This window comes from Pleurodeles waltl, chromosome 2_2 (assembly GCF_031143425.1).
Source record: "Pleurodeles waltl isolate 20211129_DDA chromosome 2_2, aPleWal1.hap1.20221129, whole genome shotgun sequence".
In the NCBI taxonomy this organism is placed as follows: Eukaryota; Metazoa; Chordata; class Amphibia; order Caudata; family Salamandridae; genus Pleurodeles; species Pleurodeles waltl.
The window spans coordinates 24,679,822-24,702,537 of NC_090439.1; positions in this window are offsets into that span (position 1 = coordinate 24,679,822).

Below are 22,716 nucleotides of genomic sequence, written 5' to 3' on the forward strand. Positions count from 1 at the left end.
ACTCTGGAGTCATCTCATTTAAATATTTCGCCCTATACACATACTTCAGGATGGCTTGGGATGACTTCCTCAGATAATTACAGGAATAGCCCAGCTGAAGTCATCAGATGACTCTAGAATGACTCTAGGATGATCTTCCTTTTTGACAAGGGAATACATTGTCCTTGCTACGAACCTACATATGGTTTACCAGTTCCAATGCATTACAATACAAAGTTGAATTTTTCACCAACATTCTGACTCCTGAAGGCCCTTCTTGAAACTGTGCAAGGCTCAGAAGTTCTCCACTGTGTGATTTTGGGAAGGTTGGTATTTTGGGCCACCAAATACTAATCTGTATTCTCTGCGTCAAATACCACTGCCTGGTTACTGGCGCACACACGAACGCTGGAGGGAGATCTCCTTGTCTGCATGCTCTTGCTCACCTTGCACATCGTGCAGCCAGAGCCCAAGTCATCATCAGTTAATCTGACCCCATCTCGAAAACATTTTGCAGTAAAGTCTGGCAAGGTAGCACAGGGTACATTCACCAGCAGAGAGTAAAGCAGTCTGCTCAGGCGGCTTGGGAAGGACACGGTTGTGGGAACTCGGAAGCAATCTGTGCTGTGTTTAATGCAGTGACACTTGGGAAGCATTCCGTGGAAGACTTAGAAATGGCGAACAGCCAAACGATTTGACCAAGCAACAATCTGCGGTGTTTGGTCTCAAACTGATCCCCCAACCTTTTGAAGTCAGGAGGCAGACAGTGATTGAGGAAGGCTTACACGGAGGTCGGGGACACACTGCCCATTTATTCCCCGAGCGTTTCTGGGGGGAGTTGGGAAAATGGGGGAGTGTGTTTTGAAGGGGGTGGGGGCTGGAGCTACTGGAGGCCAGTGCATCTGCTACCTTCTCCAACTCTCCCAGGTTAATTGCAAAAGGCATAGGACGGGGTTTCCGAGAGGCAGATGAAAGAGAGAGATGGGAAAACACTAAGGGAGAGAGAGCGAGAGTATAACCGTTTTGAACATTTTGGGGGTTATTACAACTTTGGAGGAGGTGTTAATCCGTCCCAAAAGTGACGGTAAAGTGACAGATATACCACCAGCCGTATTACAAGTTCCATATGATATAATATGATATAATGGACTCGTAATACGGCTGGTGGTATATCTGTCACTTTACTGTCACTTTTGGGATGGATTAACACCTCCTCCAAAGTTGTAATAACCCCCTTTGTCCTCTCTGCTTCGACTCCCAGTCCTGGCTTGGATAGTGGTAACAGAAAAAGCACTGGGTCGATTTCTTGCAGCCGGACGGAATGCGATATCTGCCTGTTGTGAAAAGAAGCTAAATTTGGCCTGCCCAGGTCAGGAAACTTCACATATCCCTAGTCAGAAGTATTTTCTGTCCATGGAGTGTGCTTCGGCAGTATCCGTTGTCCTTCCTGTGTGATTGCAGCACTTCCACACATGTATATGTCCTTATAACGTTAACGGGTGTTTTCAGCAGGTGTTAGATTTATGTACAATTCTTGTGCTATTTCGTTCCTACTGGTCACTTAAGCTAAGCGTGATTTACCACATGCTGCAATTCCACAGCGGGTATTAAGACCTGAGGTTTTATCGCTTGCTGCTTTATCACTCACCTTCTTTTCAGTATTTGTAGTGTTAAACCAAACAACCTTAGGTTTGGCCTTCTTCCTCCTTCATTTTTATTGCTGGTATTAGGACTGTGCACTTTACCACTGCTAACCAGGGCTTAAGTGCTTGTGCTCTCTCCCGTACAAATGGTAATATTGGCTTATCCCCCAAATGGCCTATTTAATTCACTTATAAATCCCTAGAAAAGTTAACTACATGTGATCAGGGCCTGTACATTAAGGGGGTCATTACAACATTGGAGATATTGTACACTTAGGCGGTCATTACAACATTGGCGGTAAAAGCCGCTTACTGCCGTGCAGAAGACCGCCAATACACCGCCGCGGAATTCCGCCACAGCTATTATGACCCACATCTCGGAATCCGCCGAAATTCAGACACCAACACAAGTCCGCCACACCAAAGGTCAGTGATAAACTGGCGAAAACAAAACCTCCACCGTCACGCCAACAGAAACACGCCCATGCTATCACGACCCATGAATCCACGCGACGGTCTTTCAACCGCGGGATTCCATTGGCGGTACACACCGCCAAGCTCAAAATACACACACATCTCCAAAACACCGCCACATTGGGCAATTCAAAATACACACACCTGATACACATACAAACACCACTCCCACACACCCAACACAATATAAAACACACACCCACATCACCCACAAACTCCTACGACCAAAAATTAGAGACGAAGGCGACAGACAGAGAGCACAGTAATAGACAACCCCACCACACAGAGGCACACAACACCATCACCCACACAACATCCACACACAAAACACCCCACACCACTACACATCACCACACTCATCACCACATACACCACCCCACACATCACCTACACCACCCCATGGCGCGCCAAAGACACCCCAGGTTTTCGGAGGAGGAGCTCAGGATTATGGTGGAGGAAATCGTACGGGTAGAGCCACAGCTATTTGGATCACAGGTGCAGCACACCTCTATAGCTAGGAAGATGGAGCTATGGCGAAGAATCGTGGACAGGGTCAACGCAGTGGGACAGCACCCAAGAAATCAGGAGGACCTCAGGAAGAGGTGGACCGATCTACGGGGGAAGGTGCGTTCTGTGGTCTCCAGGCACAACATCGCGGTTCAGGACTGGCGGCGGACCCCCACCTCCTCCCCCACAACTAACAACATGGGAGGAGCAGGTCTTGACCATTATGCATCCTGAGGGCCTCGGAGGAGTTGATGGAGGAATGGACACTGGTAAGTCAAATCTTAACTATCATATCCCCCACCCTACCTGCATGCTATCACACACCCCCACCCTCACCCCCTCCCCTATCACGCCAACTCCTCACTAATGTACTAATAACACAAACCACACATCCCAACACCAAGCCCTGCATGACACAACAAAGCATGGACACCCATCACTAAAGCATGCCCACTGCACATACCCATAACACCCCCTAACCATCATCACACAAGCCCCCACACAGGAATGCTAGCACTGGGGTACACGCTCACCCACCCATTGCACACCATGACACACACAGATGCAATAATCATGCTTTTATACCTCTGCAGGACCCCTACCCAACGTCACCAGACAGGAAGGTCCAGACATCTCTACCCCACCCACAGAAGAGGCCCACAGTGATGACAGCAGCTCTGGCCAACTGGATCCAGATGACCAGCCCGGACCATCGTGGGCCTCGGGACAGTCTGTTCCCCTCGCACAGGCACAGCCCAACACTGACCTTCCACCCTCTGGTAACACCAGCGCAGCACCCACCCAGCGGGCCCATACCTCCGTCCCCACGACACGTCAATCAGCTGCGTGTCCACCACTACAGGGAACCCAGGATAACCCACCACCCCAACAACAACAGGGACCTGGGGGCAGTGGTAGTGGGCACACAGTCCAGGGGACGGAGGCCCAGGAACACAGGGGAACTGGGAGGGCTTCTGTGCGACAGGGGGCCGACAGGCCAAGGGAACCCACTCTCCACGAGGCCCTCTCCTCCATCATGGGAGCATGCCACCACTCCCAGGAGACGATGGCAACGGTCCTGGCCAAGTTTCCGGAGACCCAGCGCCTGCAGGAGGAACAGTATTTGGGCTTCAGGGAGGAGCTCAGAACCATCAGCTCCGCCCTGGGCACCATCGTAGGGATGCTGAAGGACATACAGAACACCATGAGGGACACCGTGGCACTCCAAGGTGCCCCTGACACTAGCATGGACGATGAACTGGCCACCACCTCCGCCGGCGCTAGTGGACAGGACGCCGTGCCACAGGACCACCATACCAGCACCCCACCCCCTGCAGACGGAGAACCACCCCGCAAGCGGACCCTGAGATCCAGGAACAGGACAGAGCACAATGGCAAGACCCCCGCCAAGAAATGAGACCACCCTGATTGTCATCCCACTGTCCCACTTTGTTACCCTGTCCATATTCGAACTGCCCCGGGTCCACTTCCTGTGCCCATATGGGTAGTGCACCTGTGAGACTAATAGACTGGACTCTGCCATGGACATTCCTCCACCATCACCCATCACCATTTTGTCACCCCCTCCAATAATTAGCACGTCAAGAAACACCCTTGAACCACAAAACAATCTGGAGTCAGTCTGTGATTTTTAAAATTTGTATTATCTATGACAATGACAAAATCCTTTCGAAGATTGTAATGTAAACATACCTATGTCACACATCACAAGTCCATGAAGGATGCAAGCAGATGACACATGTTGGTAACCACACCTGTGAAACCGTAATGGAAATGTACAACTCAGTTACCAAATACTGCTTCAAATTGACAGACAGAATAGAGTTAGAAGTGTGAAAGTAAATGTACTAGTAAAGAAATTGTTCTCACCTGTGTGTCACTGGAAATATTGCTGTATGACAGAGTCCCTGTTGTCAATGTCTTCTTCCTCAGCTTCCTCCTCATCACTGTCCACAGGCTCCACAGCTGCCACAACACTGTCATCTGGACCATCCTCCTGCAGAAAAGGCACCTGGCGTCACAAAGCAAGATTGTGAAGCATAGAGCAGGCGATGATGATCTGACACACCTTCCTTGGTGAGTAGAATAGGGAACCACCTGTCATATGGAGTCACCTGAACCTGGCCTTCAGGAGGCCGAAGGTGCATTCGATCACTCTCCTAGTCCGCCCATGGGCCTCATTCTAGCGTTCCTCTGCCCTGGTCCTGGGATTCCTCACTGGGGTCAGTAGCCATGACAGGTTGGGGTAACCAGAGTCCCCTAATAGCCACACCCGGTGCCTCTGGAGTTGACCCATCACATAAGGGATGCTGCTATTCCGCCGGATGAAGGCGTCATGCACTGAGCCAGGAAACATAGCATTTACCTGGGAGATGTACTGGTCTGCCAAACATACCATCTGTACATTCATGGAATGATAACTCTTCCGGTTCCTGTACACCTGTTCACTCCTGTGGGGGGGACCAGAGCTACATGGGTCCCATCAATGGCACCTATGATGTTAGGGATATGTCCCAGGGCATAGAAGTCACCTTTAACTGTAGCCAAATCCTCCACCTGAGGGAAAACGATGTAGCTCCTCATGTGTTTCAGCAGGGCAGACAACACTCTGGACAACACGTTGGAAAACATAGGCTGGGACATCCCTGATGCCATGGCCACTGTTGTTTGAAATGACCCACTTGCTAGGAAATGGAGCACAGATAGCACCTGCACTTGAGGGGGGATTCCTGTGGGATGGTGGATTGGTGACATAAGGTCTGGCTCCAACTGGGTACACAGTTCCTGGATTGTGGCACGGCCAAACCTGTAGGTGATGATTAAATGTCGCTCCTCCATTGTCAACAGGTCCACCAGCGGTCGGTACACCGGAGGATTCCGCCATCTCCTCACATGTACCAGCTGACGGTGCCTAGGAAGGACAACAGCGACCACAGAGTCAACCAATTCAGAGGTATGTACCGACAGCTACACAGAACACGACACAAAATACAAAAAGCTTTCTGTATGTGTGTTGACTCCAAGCCTAGGTATGTATGACGCAGTTGAAAATGAAACCATGTGGGCCCCTGAAATGCCTGACCTCTAAAGTGGGACAATGGGATGTGAGGTAACTGCGCTGGCGTTCTACACCGTCGCAGTAGGCGGTCGTAGACCGCGGCGCAATGCTGCATTGGTTAACATAGGACCCTATGGGTCCCAGGAGCCAATGACGAAGTGCGCCGGCGGTGATGATATGCACCGCCACGGACGTCACCGCCGCAGTCGTTACCGCCATTTTCTATCTGTTCAATCACTCGATACCTGATCTTCGACAGGAGAGGACCTACACTGCAAGTGCTGCTGTGACCTCGGTCTGGAAGAGACAATGGCACGTGCGTCTGGGGAAAGGGCCCCTGCCTTCACTACACAGGAGTTGGAGAAGCTTGTGGACGGGGTCCTACCCCAGTACACGCTACTCTACGGTCCTCCAGACTAACAGGTGAGTACATAGGGTGCAAGTTGTATGGGCTATGCCTGGGTGGAGAGGGCTGGATGTAAGTAGGAAGGGGGCAGAGTTCTGCGAGCATGAATGCGTGTGAATGTATGTGCCACATGGCAAGGGCAGGAATGTGGGCCACTCACTTTGATGGTGCAGTTGCTAATGACTTCTCTCCTTGTTCTGTACATGTCATGTAGGTCAGCGCCCAACAGAAGAAGGATATTTGGCGTGCCATCGCCAAGGACGTCCGGACCCTGGGGGTCCACCAGAGACGGAGCACCCACTGCTGTAAAAGATGGGAGGACATTCGCCGCTGGAGCAAGAAGACGGCGGAGGCTCAGCTTGGGATGGCCTCCCTACGTGGGAGGGGTGCCCACCGCACCATGACCCCCCTGATGTTCCGGATCCTGGTGGTGGCCTACCCTGAGTTGGATGGGGGCATGAGGGCATCACAGCAAACACAAGGGGGTGAGTACACTCACATTCTCATGACTTCGCGCGCAGTGGAGAGGTCTTGGTGGGGGAGGAGGGCTGTGGGTTTCCCTAGGCCAGGGCGAGTTCCGTAGGCTAGGCCCCTCCGTAATGCAGGCCATGTGGCAGTCCACCCACCTCTGTAGAGTGGTAAGTACAGGTATACATTCCCCTGTGTCATCTATGTGTGCAGATGTCTATCATAGCCATGTAGGCCATACCCCAGGAACTGCATCTGTAGAGCCCAAGAGCACGGCGTAGTGCAGGGGGCTGCTGTGTCTGTATTGTCCGCCAACGGTAGCGGTAAGCCATGCACTCAACCTGTCTTTCTTCTGTTTCCCCACCCTTTTTTGTGGTCTCCCTGTTCTTGTGTGCATCAGCATCATCAGGCGGAGGTACAGGGGCACCGGAGCACAAGGGGGCTGCATCCTACATGGCCATGGAGGGCCACACCACGGACTCTGAATACACCAGTGGGACGGAGTGCGAGGGGAGCTTCACGGCGGTCACCGGATCAGCAACCGGCGACACAGACTCGTCCTCCGATGGGAGCTCCCTTGTGGTGGCAGCAAAATCTGTGCCCCCCACTTCTACAGGTACAGCCGCCACCCCCCCCTACCAGCACCGCCCTCCCAGCAGCCCCTCAGCCTTCGCCCTGTGCCCGCTCACCCAGGAGGGTGGGCATCACCTTCGCCTGTCACCTCTGCTGCCCTCAGTGACCTCCTCAGGTCCCTCACTGTTGGGCAGTCTACCATTGTGAATGCCATCCAGGGTGTAGAAAGTGAGTTGCAACACACTAATGCATTCCTGGAGGGCATTCATTCTGGTCAGGCTGCCCATCATCGAACCCTGCAATCTTTGGCCTCAGCACTGATGGCAGCCATTGTCCCTGTCTCTAGCCTCCCCCCTCCAACTTCCTGCACCCAGACCCAATCCCCTGTACCTCAGCCTATCCCAAACACACCATCAGATCAGCCTGCACACACGTCAACACACTAGGGCAGCTCAGGCAAACATAGGCACCACACATCCCACCGGCACTCACACAAGCATCACCCACATACAGACACAGCAACATCCACTGTCTCCACTGTGTCCCTCTCCTCGTCGTCTCCCTCCTCCCTCCCAGTGTCGTCTACACTCTCACCTGCATGCAGTACCACTACAGCCACAAGGACTCGCACAAGAACACCCAGCACCACACCCCGCTCACCTGCACTCACCACCCCCACTACCATTTACACGTCCCCTGTGTCCTCTCCCAGTGTGTCTGTGACGCCCCCTCACGACAGCCTCCACAACATGCACCTGCACCCAAAGCATCAAAAGTTACACCTCCTACAACCACGTCCTCTTCCTCCACTCCCAGACCCCCTCCAGCTACCCGTCCCAGTGTTCGTCAGAAACGTTTCCTGAGCAACCTTGACCCTGTCCCACCAACCCCCCCCTCCAATTCATAGGTCCCGTACTAGCACCCCAGCCAAAAAAAGTCCGGTACCAGTGGTGCCTGTTAGAGGTATGTGGAGTGCACCGGGCACCAGGGCAGCCAGTGTGACACAGAGCCAAAGGACTGCCAGTCCACCCCCTGTGAAGCACCAGAAGTTGGACAGTGCCCGACGGGAGAGGGTGAAGACTCCTGCTGGCAAAGCCGCTCACAAGGGTCCCGGAGGGAGTGTCGAGTCAGCTGTGACTCCTCCCAAGGTGGGGAAGGGGCAGAAGAAGTCGTCAAAGTCTGGGAAGAGCAGCACGGCGGAGAAGACCGCCATCCTCCCCGCTGCCCAGGACGCCACCGCCAGCCCCATCGCCACTGGTCTGGAGACCACCGCCAGAGTCATTGCCCAGGAGGGCAGCACAATCGTCACTGGTCCGGAGACCACCGCCAGAGTCAGTGCCCAGGAGGGCCCGGCAGCCACAGCCCTGCTGGGCAATGAGGGACTGCCATGGCACACACTGCTGCACAGGTCAGAGACAGCAAAGTCAAGCACTGCTGAACAGGGCAAGCAGCGCTGAACAGGGCAAAGACCGCCATGGCAAGCACCGTTGAACCACACATCCCAACACCAAGCCCTGCATGCAACACCAAAGCATGGACACCCATCACCAATGCATGGGCACTGCACATACCCATACACCCCCCTAAACCATCATCACACAAGGTCCCACAAAGGAATGCAAGCACTGGGGTACATGGTCACCCACCCATTGCACACCATGGCACATACAGATGCAATAATCATGCTTTTACACCCCCTGCAGGACCCCTACCCAACGTCACCACACAGGAGGGTCCAGACATATCCACACCACCAACAGAAGAGGCCCACAGTGATGACAGCAGCTGTGTCCAACTGGATCTAGATGACCAGCCAGCCAGGCCCATCCCGGACCTCGGGACAGTCGGTTCCCCTCACACAGTCACAGGCCACCACAGAGCTTCCCCCCTTCTGGAAACACCAGCACAGCACCCACCCAGCGGGCCCATACCTTTGTTCCCAGGACACGTCAATCAGAAGTGTGTCCACCACTCTAGGGAACCCAGGCTAACCCACCACCCCAACAACAGTGACCTGGGGGCAGTGGTAGTGGGCACACCGTTCAAGGGACAGGGGCACAGGAACACAGGGGAACTGGGAGGGCTGCTGTGCGACAGGGGGAGGACAGGCCCAGGGAACCCACTCTCCACAAGGCCCTCTCCAACATCATGGGAGCATACCACCATTCCCAGGAGACAATGGCAACGGTACTGGCCAAGTTTCAGGAGACCCAGCGGCTGCAGGAGGAACAGTATTTGGGCTTCAGGGAGGAACTCAGATCCATCAATTCCACCCTGGGCACCATCGTAGGGGTGCAGAAGGAAGTCCTCAACACCAGGAGGGACACTGTGGCACAACAAGGGGCCCCTGACACTAGCCTGGATGATGAACTGCCCACCACCTCCGCCGGTGCTAGTGGACAGGAGGCACCGCCAAAGGACCACCACACCAGCACCCCACCCCCTGCAGAGGGAGAACCACCCCGCAAATGGTCCCTGAGATCCAGGACAAAGACAGAGAACGATGCCAAGACCCCTGCCAAGAAATGAGACCGCCCTGAATGTCCTCCTTTTGTCCCACCTTGTCACCCTGTCCATCCTCAAACTGCCGCAGCTCCACTTCCTATGCCCCTTTGGACAATGCACCTGTTAAACAAATAGACTGGACTCTGCCATGGACATTCCTCCACCATCACCCCTCACCATTTTACAGCATTTTCCAATATTGAGCACTAAAATAAACACCCTTAAAGCACAAAACAATCTGGAGTCTGTCTGTGATTTCCAAATAGTGTATTAGCAATTACAGTGAAAAAATGCTCTTTCATTTGTAATGTCAACATACCTATGTCACACAGCTCTAGTCCATGAGGAAACAAAGCAGATGTCACACAGTGGGACCCACATCTGTGAAATTGTAAGGGAAAGTGAAAACTCAGTGACCATACACTGGATGAAAAGGACAGACAGTAGAGAGGAAGTAGTGTTAAATTACATGTAGTAGGCAGGTTTGTCTTCTTACCTGTGTCTCACTGGAAGTATTGCAGGATATCCGAGTTCCTGTTGTCGATGTCCTCTTCTTCTGCTTCCTCGTCTTCACTGTCCACAGGCTCCACAGCTGCCACAACACCTCCATCTGGACCATCCTCCTGCTGAAAAGGCACCTGTCATCGCAAAGCTAAGTTGTGAAGCATACAGCAGGCCACAATGATCTGGCACACCTTCTTTGGTGAGTAGAATAGGGAACCACCTGTCGTATGGAGGCACCGGAACCTGGCCTTCAGGAGGCCGAAGGTCCGCTCTATAATCCTCCTAGTTCACCCATGGGCCTCATTGTAGCGTTCCTCTGCCCTTGTCCTGGGATTCCTCACTGGGGTCAGTAGCCATGATAGGTTGGGGTAAGCAGAGTCACCTGAAAAAGGCGAGGGACAACTGTTAGACACACACTAAACTGTAGGGATATCCCTAGACCCAGATAACAATTCCAACTAATTTGGTTCCAGGTGCTCACCTAATAGCCACACACAGTGCCTCTGGAGTTGCCCCATCACACAAGGGATGCTGCTATTCCGCAGGATGTAAGCGTCATGCACTGAGCCAGAGAATTTGGCACTGACATGGGAGATGTACTGGTCTGCCAAACACACCATCTGCACATTCATCAAATGATACCTCTTCTGGTTTCTGTATACCAGTTCACTCCTGTGGGGGGGGACCAAGGCCACATGTGTCCCATCAATGGCACCTATGATGTTGGGGATGTGTCCCAAGGCATAGAAGTCACCTTTCACTGTAGGTAAATCCTCCACCTGAGGGAAAACGATGTAGCTCTGCATGTGTAACAGCAGGGCAGACAAGACTCTGGATAGCACGTTGGAAAACATCGGCTGGGACATCCCTGATGCTATGGCCACTGTTGTTTGAAAAGACCCACTTGCAAGGAAATGGAGTACTGACAGCACCTTTACTTGAGGGGGGATTCCTGTGGGATGGCGGATAGCTGACATCAGGTCTGGCTCCACTGGGCACACACTTTCAGGATTGTGGCACGATCAAGCCTGTAGGTGATGATTACATGTCTTTCCTCCATTGTCGACAGGTCCACCAGTGGTCTGTACACTAGAGGATGCCGCCATCTCCTCACATGTCCCAGCGGACGGTGCCTATGAAGGACAACAGCGAGCACAGAGTCAACCAACTCAGAGGTACGTACACACAGCTTACACAGAACACGATTCATAATCCGAAATTAGCATGTATGAGTGTTGAGGCAAGGCCTAGGTATGTGTGACGCAGTTAAAAATAGAGCCATGTGGGCCCCTGAAATGGCGGCTGCCTGACCTGTATAGTGGGACAGGGGGATATGAGGTAACTGCGCTGGCGTTGTACACCGTTGCGGTAGGCGGTCGAAGACCGCAGCGCAATTCTGCATTGGTTAACATTGGACCCTATGGGTCCCAGGAGCCAATGACGATGTACGCCGGCGGTGACGGTACCACCACCGCGGACGTGACCGCCATTTTCTATCTGTTCAATCACTCGATACCTGATCTTCGACAGGAGAGGACCTACACTGCAAGTGCTGCTGTGACCTCAGTCTGGAAGAGACAATGGCTCGTGTGTCTGGGGAAAGGGCCCCTGCCTTCACATCGGAGGAATTGGAGAAGCACATGGATGGGGTCCTCCCCTAGTACACGCTACTCTACAGTCCTCCAGACAAACTGGTAAGTACACTGGGAGCATGCTGTATGGGCTATGCCTGTGTGGAGTGGGGTGGATGAAAAATAGGGGGGGGGTGAGAATGAGGCGTGCATGAAATGACGGTGAGTACACGTGTCACATGGCAAGGATAGGGATGCGGGCCAATGACTGTGACGGTGCAATTGGTAAGAACTTCTCTTTTTCCCCTGTAGAATTCCTGTAGGTCAGCGCCCACCAGAAGCAAGATATTTGGCATGCCATCGACAAGGACGTCCGGACCCTGGGGGTCTATCACAGACGGAGCACCCACTGCTGTAAGAGATGGGAGGACATTCGCCGCTGGAGCAAGAAGACGGCGGAGGCCCAGCTGGGGATGGCCTCCCAACGTGGGAGGGGTGCCCGTCGCACCATGACCCCCCTGATGTTTAGGATCCTGGCGGTGGCGTACCCGGAGTTGGATGGGCGCTTGAGGGCATCACACCAGCAACAAGGGGGTGAGTACACTCTCATTCTGCTGATTCAGCGCGCAGTGGAGGTGTCTTGGTGGGGGAGGTGGGCTGTGGGTTCCCCTAGGCCAGGGCGAGTGTGCTAGTTAGGTCCCCTTTTTTCAGGCAGGCCCTGTGGTACCCCACCCCACCTGGGTACAGTGCCAACTACACCTAGTCAGGATCCTGTGACATCCATGTGTGCAGATGTCGGCCATAGCCTTGTAGGCCATGTCCCAGGGATTGCATAGTGGACCGGGGGGCTTCTGTGTCTGTCATGTCTGCCAACGGTAGTGGTAATGCATGCACTCAACATGTCTTTCTTCTGTCCCCCCACCCTTTTTGTGGTCTCCCTGTTTTTGTGTGCATTAGCATAATCAGGCGAAGGAGCAGTGGCACCGGAGCAGGAGGGAGCTGCATCCCACATGGCCCTGGGGGGCGACACTATGGAGTCTGATTTCACCAGTGGGACGGAGGGTGAGGGGAGCTCCACGGCGGGGACAGGAGATGACACCAGTGACACGGACGCGTCCTCTGATGGGAGCTCCCTTGTGGTGGCGGGCCCATCTGTGCTCCCCCATCTACAGGTACAGCCACCACCCCCCCTTCCAGTACCACCCTCCCAGCAGCCCCTGAGCCTTTGCCCCGTGCCCACTAACCCAGGAGGGTGGGCATCTCCTTCGCCCTAGGCACCTCAGGCCCTGCCCCAGTCACCCCTGCTGCCATCAGTGAGGAGGCCATTGACCTCCTCAGGTCCCTCACTGTTGGGCAGTCTACCATTTTGAATGCCATGCAGGGTGTAGAGAGGCAGTTGCCACAAACCAATGCATTCCTGGAGGGCATTCATTCTGGTCAGGCAGCCCTTCAGCAAGCTTTTCAGACTCTGGCCTCAGCACTGATGACAGCCATTGTCCCTGTCTCTAGCCTCCCCCCTCCAACTTCCTCCACCCAGACCCGCACCCCTGTACCTCAGCCTACCCCAAGCACACCATCAGACCAGCATGCACACACCCCAACACACAAAGGAAGCTCAGGCAAACATAAGCACCACACATCCCACAGGCACTCACGCAAACATCACACACATGCAGACATAGCAACATCCACTGCCTCCACTGTGTCCCCCTCCTCCTCGTCTCCCTCCTCCCTCCCAGTCTCATCTCCACTCACACCTGCATGCACTACATCTAAAGCCACTACTTCCATCACCAGCACACATACACCACGCACCGCTCACATGCAGTCACCACCCCCACTACCATTCACACATCCCCTTTGTCCTCTCCCAGTGTGTCTGTGACTCCACCTCCCAAGGTACACAAACGCAGGCACACACCCACCCAACAGCCATCCACCTCACAACAGCCTCCAGTGCATGCACCTTCACCCAATGCCACCAAACGTACACCTCCTACAACCACAACCTCTTCCTCCACTCCCAAACCCCTCCAGTTACCCGTCCCAGTCTTCCCAAGAAACTTTTCCTGTCCACCCTTGACCTCTTTCCCTCACCTCCCCCACCCCATCAGTCTCCTAGGGCCCGACTCTCCAGGTCCCCACCAAGCACCTCAGCCACGACATCGGCGGGATCAGTGGTGCCAGTAGTCACCGGATTCTGGAGTGTACCAGGCAGCAGGGCAGCCAGTGTGGCAAGGAGCCACAGCACGGACAGTCCCCCACCTGTCAAGCATCAAAAGTTGGCCAGTGCCCGGCGGGAGAGGGGGAAGACACCAGCCACCAAAGCCGCTCCCAGGGGTACAGGTGGGAGTGGGGAGTCAGCTGCGATAGGTGGGGAAGGGGCACAAGAAACCCGGCAAGTCTGGGAAGATCGGCACGGCGGAGAAGACCGCCATTAGCCCCGCTGCCCAGGAGGCGACCGCCATCAGCCCCGCTGCCCAGGAGGTGACCGCCATCAGCCGCGCTGCCCAGGACGCGACTGCCATCAGCCCAGCTGGCCAGGAGGTGACCGCCATCAGCCCCGCTGCCCAGGAGGTGACCGCCATCAGCCCCGCCTGCCCAGACAGGACCGCCAGCACCAGCCCCGCTGGCCCAGACAGGACCGCCAGCACCAGCCTCGCAGGCCCAGACAACACTGCCAGCACCAGCCCCGCTGGCACAGACAAGACCGCCAGCACCAGCCCCGCTGGCCCAGACAGGACCGCCAGCACCGGCCCCGCAGGCCCAGACAGGACCGCTAGCACCAGCCCGCAGGCCCAGACAGGACCGCCAGCACCAGCCCCGCAGGCCCAGACAGGACCGCCAGCACCATCCCCGCTGGCCCAGACAGGACCGCCAGCACCAGCCCCGCTGGCCCAGACAGGACCGCCAGCACCAGCCCCGCTGGCCCAGACAGGACCGCCAGCACCAGCCCTGCAGGCCCAGACAGGACCGCCAGCACCAGCCCTGCAGGCCCAGACAGGACTGCCAGCACCAGCCCCGCAGGCCCAGACAGGGCCGGAAAAGGTGGCGGATTGGTAGGTTGTGATACTGTGGGCAGTACATTGTCCTCCGCCTGTCTGTTGGCGGTGACCGCCAAGCTGTTTGTTTGTACCGCCGTGGCGGTGGGAGTGTTAAAGTGGCTGTCTTTGTTGGCGGTTTCCGCCACGGTCGTAATTCCAATTTTTTTACCGTCGCTTTAACACCGACCGCCAGGGTTGTAATGACTACCAAAGTCATTAAGTTTATGGAGGGAGTTTTTCAGATTCAAGGATTTCTAAAAATACTGATGTCTGATAATGGGGTCCTATTAGTTTCATCAAAGATGTTGCAATTCACAGACAAATGTGGGAGCAAAGCAGAGAAGATGCTATTCTTTTTTCCTAAGGCCAATGGCCATGGTGAGAGAGTTAATAGACTTACAAGAGAAGATATACATGCTGCTTTGGCTAATAATGAAGATGTTACAGCATTTCTGAAGGATAAACTATGGAGCTATCATAATACAACTCACTCTGCAACTGAGGTCTCTCTATATTTTTTGATAAGAGAAAGGGAAAATTATACTTTTTTTTGCAAATCAAATACTAAAAGTGATGAGTTCAGTGATGTGAAGATTGTTAGAAAGTAGATCAAAAAATAAATAGGTTAGAAACATGATAGTATCATGATAGGGTGCCTAAGGTCAAAGTGGTAAAAAAGGAGATTGGGTACTCATTTCAAAACTGTATCTAGTTCACAAAGGTGAATCAAAGTTCATGATGCCTATACAAGTGAATAAAGTGTCAGAAAGTGCAGAAATAGTACGCAAAAACGGTTGGTGGAACAATAGTTCTTTTGTAGTTCTTAAACCTAGTCAAGAGAAATTGTTCAGAGAAACAAATGTTGATGATGATTCGATGACAAAGGTGGCTGATGACATGATTGGTAAGTTTTCTTCAACTGAATGTCTAGCTGGAGAGATTGATTAATTTTAGTCACCTTGATATGAAGAGTTAGTAAACTCACAACGTTCAGGAATGTCAATGTCACAAATATATCAAAAAAGTTTCTCCACAGATGTTCCAGATGTCTCAGGGAAATAACATGTGATGTTACTATGTGATTTACATCATTGCATTTTTTTGAGATGTAAAATATAATGTAGAATATAGTCGCCGCATATCGGTGCTGACCTGGTAGTGAAAGACTGTGGTGCCCAGCTCTTCATCAGTGGGCCTTGTTTGACAATGGAAATAAATCTCCTCTTAACGGAAACCTCCTTTATGCCTCTCCTTCAACTCTACAGTGCTCTAACATTTTAACATATGTGCTCCATCTCTTTCTACACGTGCTGGATGGCAGAGTCATTCGACTAGCACATGGCAGAATGGCAGAGTCAAAATGACAGTTTAAACAGTCACACATACACAAAGCATATTCACACTAATGTGCAGCAGTCATATTACCAAACCAGGGCTCCTTCCTACCAAGGTTGATTTCTGGGCTTTTCGTAAGGATTGTTCCTCAAGTATTGACAATCATGGAGATGAAGGGGAACAGCATATTTCTCTCTCCAGTCTCTTCAGGATTGTGATTGAGTGAGGTTGCTATTTTTGACCCAGTGGCCATTGCTGCTTTCTCAGATGATTCTAGAGTCCTTAACCCAATCCATCATGGCCTCCTTAATGTCTGTATCTTCCTATAAGATGTTTCCAAGCTCACACAATGAACGCTATGTCAACGGTCCTATTAAGGTTCTTTAGGTATAGGACCCAGTGGCAGTGACCTTCCAAGTACCCGAAATCACCCAGAGAGTTGGTGATCCAACATTTTAGGTCAACCATTATGCCAACTTACTGTTCACTTTCCCAATTTACCACCAAACGTCATCTATAAAGGCTGAAGCTACTACAGTACTCTCTCAGGTCAATGGGGGCTCCCTCTTAGTTGTTAGGGATCTTAATGAGGCTACACAAGGATGACTTTGCTCGCGTTTGGTGGGGGCAAGATGGGAGCTTATGAAGAGGATAAAAGTCACATGTGGGGTGCAGCAGGGATGTGTTCTTGCACCTCCCTTTTTTCTCTGTTTATTAGTGATGCATTTGGCTATCTTCTGGAGTGCACCCACGATGCCCCTAAACTTGGTAGCACCACCATACCCAGCTTATTGTTTATAGATGATACGCTGCTTCTTTCAAGGGTCCCAGCTGGAATCCAGAATTTACCAAACAAATTCCAGGACTTCTGTATTTAAAAAGGTCTTGAGATTAATATTACAAAAACAAAGTTTATGACCGTTACCCCTCATAGCTATTTTAGGGGAAATTTGACATGGGGTGCTCAGTACTTGAGGAGGTGAAATACTTTGATTATCTGGGCATAAGAATTCATAGTTCCCTTTCGTGGTACACCCATATTGAAAAAAGCTAGGCACTCGTGCCATTGGGAGAATGCATAGGGCCTCCAATCAGAGGGCTTTCTCTCCTGCGGTAGAGGTCTATAAGGTTGCACTTCAGTCAGCCGCTCTGTATGAGGTGGAGGTCTGTGGAATGACTCCATCTGATCTGCTGGCAGTTAGTGAAAACCAGTTTATAAGATCACTACTCTCTTTACTGAGAGCTACACGACTCATTCCTGTATATTTTGATCTAGCTTTTAATAGGATCAGCGACCTAGCAACCTTGAGTCCCTTAGTCCACTGGGTCTGAACCTGGTCAACTCCAGAACCGTGATCTTATGAGAAGGCCTTCATGAACGTATTCAGTTTGACAGGAACGTGGCCACTTCTTGACCAGCGGGTGTTAAAAACTGGCTTTTCAAATTGAGGCTGGGTGAATTGTGGACTAATTCTCTAATTATCAACTCCTCTTCGAAGGCTCTTTTGAAGAAATCTTTCTATGGGTACACTATCACCGGAATGCCGACAGCGATGGTCTTACTGGCAAGTTTCTGTCCATAAAACCCATCCAACAGTTTCCTACCTGGATGAGATTATTCTGCAGTGGGGCAAAACCCTTTCAATTAAATTTAGGTTTGGCACTTTAGCACTTAACAGCTATACCTGTTAATGGAGCAAGGAGAGCACTGTTACTAATGCCAAAACATTTGCCTCCTCTAACCTGACTGTGTAGAAAATATTGAACATGTTTTGTTTAGTTATCCATTGTACTCTACTCATAGAGCAAAATGGCTGAAACATTACTGTTGGAATTTGGGGTTCCAGAACTATCTACCAACATTCCGTATCATGAGATCAGACACAAGCAGTTTAACTGTATTTTGTCTGAGTAGATTTCTATTAGTCTAGGTGTGACTCAGAAACTGTTAGGTCTGCCACTATATACAAGATTATATTGTATCCTAGGCCTAAGAAAGTATGTAGAGGGCTTGATGACCGTTCTTATATGCATATTTTTATGATTGATCTTGTGCAGAGATAAAATAATACTTGGTCATATTTAGATATGGGTAATTGTGGGTGGTTCTGCATACTTTAACAGGGTTTCCTATTGTGTTCCGAATTGGTCTGACCAGAAGGTTTCTGGCTTATACCTGTCTTCCTGCCCTGAGGCTGGGTTGTGTGAAGCTTTATCTCCGTGTATCGTATGATTTTATTTTCAATTTTAATGTATTTTATAATTGTATTTATATACTTATTTGTGTTATTGCTTGATGGTGTGTGACTGAAATAAAGCATACTACTACTACTACTACATCACTACAGTGGAACTATGGGAGCAAGGCCCAAATTTAGAAATAAATCATGCAACACAGGCGCGGCAAAATAAGTTGCTGTGCTGCGTTGCATGAACAGAAGAGAGTAGAACGTCTAGAAAGATGTTGCGCTGTTCTGCTATCTCCCTGCGTTGGCACATTTTATGCTGCCATGCACCAACTTTTAGATTGTTTTCTGTGGGTTACATATTGTGGATTAACAAAAAAAGTTATTATGCCTTTTCACAATTGATTCTAAATATGTAGGCTAAATTAACAGAATTACAGTTGAAACTAATTTTCTATGACATATGGAAGTGTGTTAATTAATGTGTTTTAGTTATATCACATTTTCCTGTTAGATGCCATCTTAGGCAAGATGGATGCCCCTCTTGTCACTTACTCCTATTTTTCCCCCTGCATAATCTTCTCCCCATTCAACTTTACAGAGCACAGTGCAGCTGGCATTTTGTTTATTTCCACTGTAAGGATTACAATGCGTTCAATTCAGTGGCGTAGCGTGGGTTGTCAGCACCCGGGGCAAAGCAAGTAATTTGCGCCCCCTAACCCGTGGATTTTAGCACTCGCGAGTGCGAGCGTGCCCCCCCCCAGATGTTGCGCCCGGTGCGGCCGGCCCCCTCTGCACCCCCCACACTACGCCACTGGTTCAATTACATTTTCCCTGTTCTTTATGAAACATTATCAAGGTCCTAACCGCTGTCTTCCGTTGTGAATACTAGTCCATTAATTCGCTGGAAGTTTCATTGTGTAAATGTTGCATATTAGTTAAATTGTCTCCTGATGATATCAGCATAGAGAGTACTGACTACCTTTTTTTAAAATGTGGTAATGCTTATTTGTTATTTGCTATTTTCCCTTGTAGTCTGATTTGCCAAAGAAACGCCACTTTTGTTCACACCATGATGATTTCCCAGTTTTCCTAATATAGGCCCATATTTATACTCTGTTTGCGCTGAATTGGTGTAATTTATTTTGACGCTAATTCAGCGCACACTTAACTCCATATTTATATTTTGACGCTTGACTCATGAAAATATAGGAGTTAACATAATTTTTTGGATGCGTAAAACCACCTTGCGTTAATGAGATGTAAGGTAGGCATTCCTATCCAAAAAATGACTCTTAGCCCCTCGCACCATATTTATCCATCCATGCAAAAATGACACAAGGGTTGGAGGCGGACCCACGTTTTGCGTCACATTTTAACAATTGGGTCTGACCAGGCGTTAAAATGAGGCACACACACTATATAAGGAAAACTCAGAGAAGGAACATTTGCTACCTCCAGGACAACACGGAAGTTGTACTTCTCCAGCTACGCACACGCCACGGACGTCCACAATGACAGCTGCTCCCTCCACCTCCACAACAGCAACACCAAACACCACAACAGCACCCACAAAGGCAACGCAGGAGGCAAGAGAGGATGACATGACTGGAGGAAGCCTCCTGTATGCTCCCCTGCTAGTATGCAAGATCATACTTGTATGTGCTATCCTGCAAATGTGTGTCAGAAACAATATCCCCTGGGATGGACAAGTAGATGTCCACAATTAGGAAGAGGAGGATGATAGAGCTGAGGATCATGAGGGGGACCTACCAAATACAGCAGCCGGAGTCCGCAGGAGACAGACGATTGTTGACAATTTGTATGCATAGACAACCAAAAAAGTAGTCTGCAAACTCCTCAAATAAATTTTGTTCAGCAACTTAATTCTTGGTCCCCTCATTGTCCAATACATATATTTTTAGAATGTGAATCTAACCTCAGGGAGTGTGTCAGAAAAACATAAACAACAAGTATGGTAAACACATCTTTGGTGATGTAGGGGGTTCTACAGACTCCATTTCACATATCAGTGTCACCCAAATCCCTGGCATGTCACTTCTGGAGGCCAAGATCCATGCACCACTACATGTATTGTTACATCATGTGGGCAATGTGCAATTTCATGGTCCATTCGCCAACACAACACCATCCCTAACAGTTAGCATGCATGAGGCCACACATAAGGTAGGGGCTGTCAGGAAATGGAGGTAAACTAATGTCAGAACTGAACACTGTCATAACACTGTGTGAGAGTAGCTTGGCCTACACTGTGCATGTGTGTCAAAGGGGGACATCATAGATAATGTTGCGTGTTCAGTAATTGCCCATGGTAATTAGTCAATGTTGGAAGCTGAGCCTGCACAGTGTGTCCATGGGAATATGTACTGGCACTACAGTAGGCCACATCCCTCACACATGGACGACTGTAAATTATGTATTGCACATACACAGTAGCTGGGGAATGGTCAATGGCTTGGCAGTGACATAAAGCAGCTAGAGGTGTTGAATCCATATACAAACACATTATAGATCGTAAGGTCTAGGATTTACAATGGGAGAATGCATCTGCCAAATGATAGTCTGGCTGGAATGAAGGAAGAGTGTGTGACACACCCATCTACATAGGATGCACACCAGTCACACAAATAGACTTGATTAACACATGCCCACTGCTAATAATGAGAAATACATGTAGACTAATGTATGGGCGTCCATCCTAGGTAGCAACGGGTATGCCATTGTCCACAATGATTGACCTGTGTCTGAATGTCTAAACAGTATGCCCTGTATAACAACATTACATAGCACATAGCAATACAAACCACTCATTGTCACGTACATGACAGATCCATTGTTTAGTAGCAAACATAACTAACTTGCTCATACATGTAACGGCCTCCAATATCACAATCATGTGTGGCATGTGTGAACATGTACAGCATTCTCCTATACAGTCTGGGACCCACATCACACTGAGTGGGAGTAGACACAGTCATATTGTCAGCATCTGGTAAAGGATGAATACACCATTAAGAAGATTATACACCTCAACATCAGTCAGTTATGGTCAGAGTCAGCTAGGTTGTGGTATGCTGGGAGAATTGCAATGCCATGTTCAACGGTGGATGTGGATGTACAGCTCTGAGATACCTAAAAATTTGTGCTGTTACAACATGCCATGTAACGTGGAGACAACTCAAGTGCTGTGGTATGTGCATTGTCATGTGTGTCTGGCACTCGTTCCATCTCAATAATATTGCCAATGGGACATTGACAACCGAGTTGACAGTTGTAGGTGAAGAGAATATTTCCATATTACACAAATCACATGTAGTATCCTGTCCCAATATCACCTGACAATGTTGCTGTAGAAGATGAGTACAAGGTGCTAGCAGAAAAAAGTCTGGGAGCAATGGAGGACATAAACATACCTCTCTAGTCATGGCAGACAAAAGGGATAATGAACAGACAAACACCAAAACAGACACTGTAAGACACCAATATCTACATGTCAAACTCCAACTGATGCACAAAGAGGGTGGGCACGTTAGTACATGACCCAGAGGCATGTTTGCCACCACCATACCTTGGCACTTGCCCTTCGCATGGTACCAGAACAGGAGACAGTTACATTCAATTCAATCTTAACCATTTCATTTGTCCAACCTTTACATCAGACCAGTCATGCAACCCGTAAGCAGGCTGAACATGGGCACAACTTTGGACTCCTAAACATCCATACATGTCCTACATGTGTAAGCACATGACCTCTGTACCTGAGAGGGAAAGGCTGACATCTCATACTGCATTGGAAGTAATCACAACCAGGTCTGTGTGTCCCCATTTGTGCATGCCTCCATCCACTAGGGCGTGTTCACAGGCTAGAGATTAGCCATCATAAATGGTAAAGATGCCTGCTCAGTATACCCACACACACTGCTCTGACAGCATCAACGTATGATAATGTCATATGCTTGATGCATGTGAACAGGGGGCAGAGTGAAGTGGACCACCATCAACCTGCACTCCACATGCAACCATGGGTTTGTGTTGCCATAAAAATTCACATATTGATGTAGATGGGTAGGTCTGCCATCTATGCTACATTGCAACACTGCAACACATTGGTAGAGCATTGTATGTGACGGATCAGAAAACACAAATGGAGGAAGGGACACATATCTCAAAGGTCTCTGCACACATGCACCACCATGATGGTCCAGCCATGGTAATGTGAATGGATTCACTACAAAAAATAACCTAGCAGCAATATAATAGTATTGGTGTCACAAAACCTGTGAGAGTATGAATGTACCCATCAATTGTGTACTGACGTATAGTACATATGTGCCAGTGATGTGACTACCCAAGAAATAGTTAAAAGGACATGTCTATGCAGGAAGATGTCAATGTGAGCTTGCACATCCACTTGGCACAGC